This window comes from Centroberyx gerrardi, unplaced genomic scaffold (genome assembly GCF_048128805.1).
Source record: "Centroberyx gerrardi isolate f3 unplaced genomic scaffold, fCenGer3.hap1.cur.20231027 Scaffold_116, whole genome shotgun sequence".
NCBI classification, from domain to species: Eukaryota; Metazoa; Chordata; class Actinopteri; order Beryciformes; family Berycidae; genus Centroberyx; species Centroberyx gerrardi.
Genome location: NW_027605253.1, coordinates 20,153 through 22,671, shown reverse-complemented (window position 1 = coordinate 22,671; position 2,519 = coordinate 20,153).

Here is a 2,519-nt window from a genome sequence, read left to right as displayed (position 1 = left end):
ATTTCAGAACTGCTATTGGATGGAAACGTTTCTCCAGCAGCAGAGAGTTCGTCTTTAAATTGAGTCACGCCCCATGGGGTCAGTGCGAGTGTACATGATTGTGTGTGTGTGTGTGTGTGTGTGTGTGTGTGTGTGTGGAGGACAAGGTACAGAGGTGGCATATATTTGTGTTTGGTGCGGTCTCCTCATATTGAATCCTAGCTCTCGCCCTGGGCAAAACCAGAGAGGGAAGCACAGAGAGAGAAAGACAAAGAGGTGGCAGCGGGGATTGAAGGGCAGTGAGGGAAACTAAAAGACAAAGAATGACAGATAAAATGAGAGAAGAAGAGAGGTGACATTGATAGTAATTGGAGGACAGAGAACTAAAGCCTTGGGGAGCCTTCCTTTCCTGGATGCTGCTGTTACTCACACAAAGGATGTGGGAGAAAAACTGTAGGGAAATGGCAGGTAAACATGGCAGCTCGCCAAACCTGTGTTTACTGTCACTCTTCACAGTTAAATGACAAAAGTTTGCTGAACAGCACGCAGAACAGACACCTGAAGCTGCACTACAAAACAGGACTGAGCTGAATCTGAGCTGGATTTGTGTATTATACTTCCTAGATTCAATAAATCTATTCCAAAGGAGAAAGAGCATTTGGATGCAATCCACTTTTTAATTGCCTTCTAAAGATTGCAGCAATATATGGTCATACTGCGAATGTAATGCGTCGGAGGTCAGCGGCTAATTCGTTCGGGGGCGGAAGAATATTGGCCCAGAAATGATTTCTCCTCTGATTTATTCTATATAACATCCTTCTAATCCGCAGACAGAGAGAGAGAGAGTCATATCAATAATTCACAGCTATTGTTCCCTCCTGGACAGCCTGCCTGTTTTTATATTAAACGTTGAATTATTAACAGTGTGTGAGATTGGAAATATGGTGAATCTTCCCCCTGATAGTCATGAGTTTTCAAAAAGTGTCCCTGTCACCCGTAACCACAGTGAAGCCAAAAACAAGTAGACTTAAGTAGAAGGTAAATTAAGGCAGGTTATATGGTTTTATGGTGTACAGTAGAAGCGAGTGGTAGATTAGACACTGAAATGCCCTTCCAGTGACTTTTGGCACCCACACACACACACACACACACACACACACACACACACATACACACACAGTGGACTCACTAACACTGTCCTCTGTTGAGCAGCTGTACTCATTCAGTGTCTTGGGCTTTCTGTCAAAGTCACCATGTCAAGAATGTTAGCGTTCCTTATTCTCAACACTTCCTCTTAACCGTCCTTGCTACCATATGCTGGCCTGAGGGAACATGCATATTTCATATCCTCCTCAACATGTGGCTAATGTATTCATGATGCGTGTTAATAATAACCAATTACTTCAGTGCTGGTAGGGCAGAGTCCTGTGTGTACATTACTTTTTACTGCATGTTTTTGCTTGATGGTCTGTTTGTCTGCATGCCTGTATATCCGTGAAGTTGCTTAGTTGGTGTTAGAGGCAGGCTTTTTATGTGTTTTATGTGTGCCACAAAGGGAACATTTTTCAAATACCGACACAGTATTGAAATGTGGCTTTGACCGCATATCAACACGATTTCCCTCCATCATCTTAAGAAATAACCCGCTGACTTCTAACCAGCTCTATTATAGACGAGAGCCGCTCCTTTGTGGCTTTTCAGCAGAAACAACAGTTTGTCTCTGTTTTGCATTCCCTCCTCGGGGCAAACTGCACGGCTTCTTCTTGACAAGTGCCATCTGATAATTAGGCCTCATAATCACCCTATTAGTATGCAGCCCAATTGAGCAGAGAACAGCTTATTGTTCCCCTGGCATGAGCAGCATCCCATTTGTGAGGGGATTATTGTGAATTTCTTGTTAGGCTTTTTATGAGGATGAATCTTATGTGTAATGACTTAAATCGCCGAATCGTTAATCTGGGGGAGATTTGTTTTCTGTGTAGCAGGAGCAAAATTAGAGAGGTTCTTATAAATTGAATCCTCAGTAGCAGAACATGGGAATGCTTAATGACGTTTTTAAAAGCATACAGCCATTGGGGGCACTGCGTCATAAAGTCGGTTTCATTGTAGGACTGTAGCCTTATTTTGTGTACCTTCTTCTACAGACACAGAAAGCAGAGCTGAACTTCCTCCATCATAGTTACCATGGCACCAAGAGAGGGACCAGAATCACTTGAGCCTTGTTTTGTTCCTCTGGCATTCAGGACCCAAACACTATAAACCTAGAACTGAGAGCTGGGGTGTTCGGTTGAATCTTAATACCGTCTTGTGAAAGCATTCTGATACCCCAAGAGAAAACAAACAAACACACGGCAAAGGCACATAAGTCACACTTGGGAGTATGAAAGAAAATGCTGAATCATGGTGGGAATTTGTTTACAGAGACTTTTAAAATGCTCCTAGCTGAGGAAGTGGGTGTATTGCAAAGGGAATGAAGTATACTGTGATCCAATATATGGCAATGGACATTAGGTTCATAGGCGAGAATTCTTTAAATACCC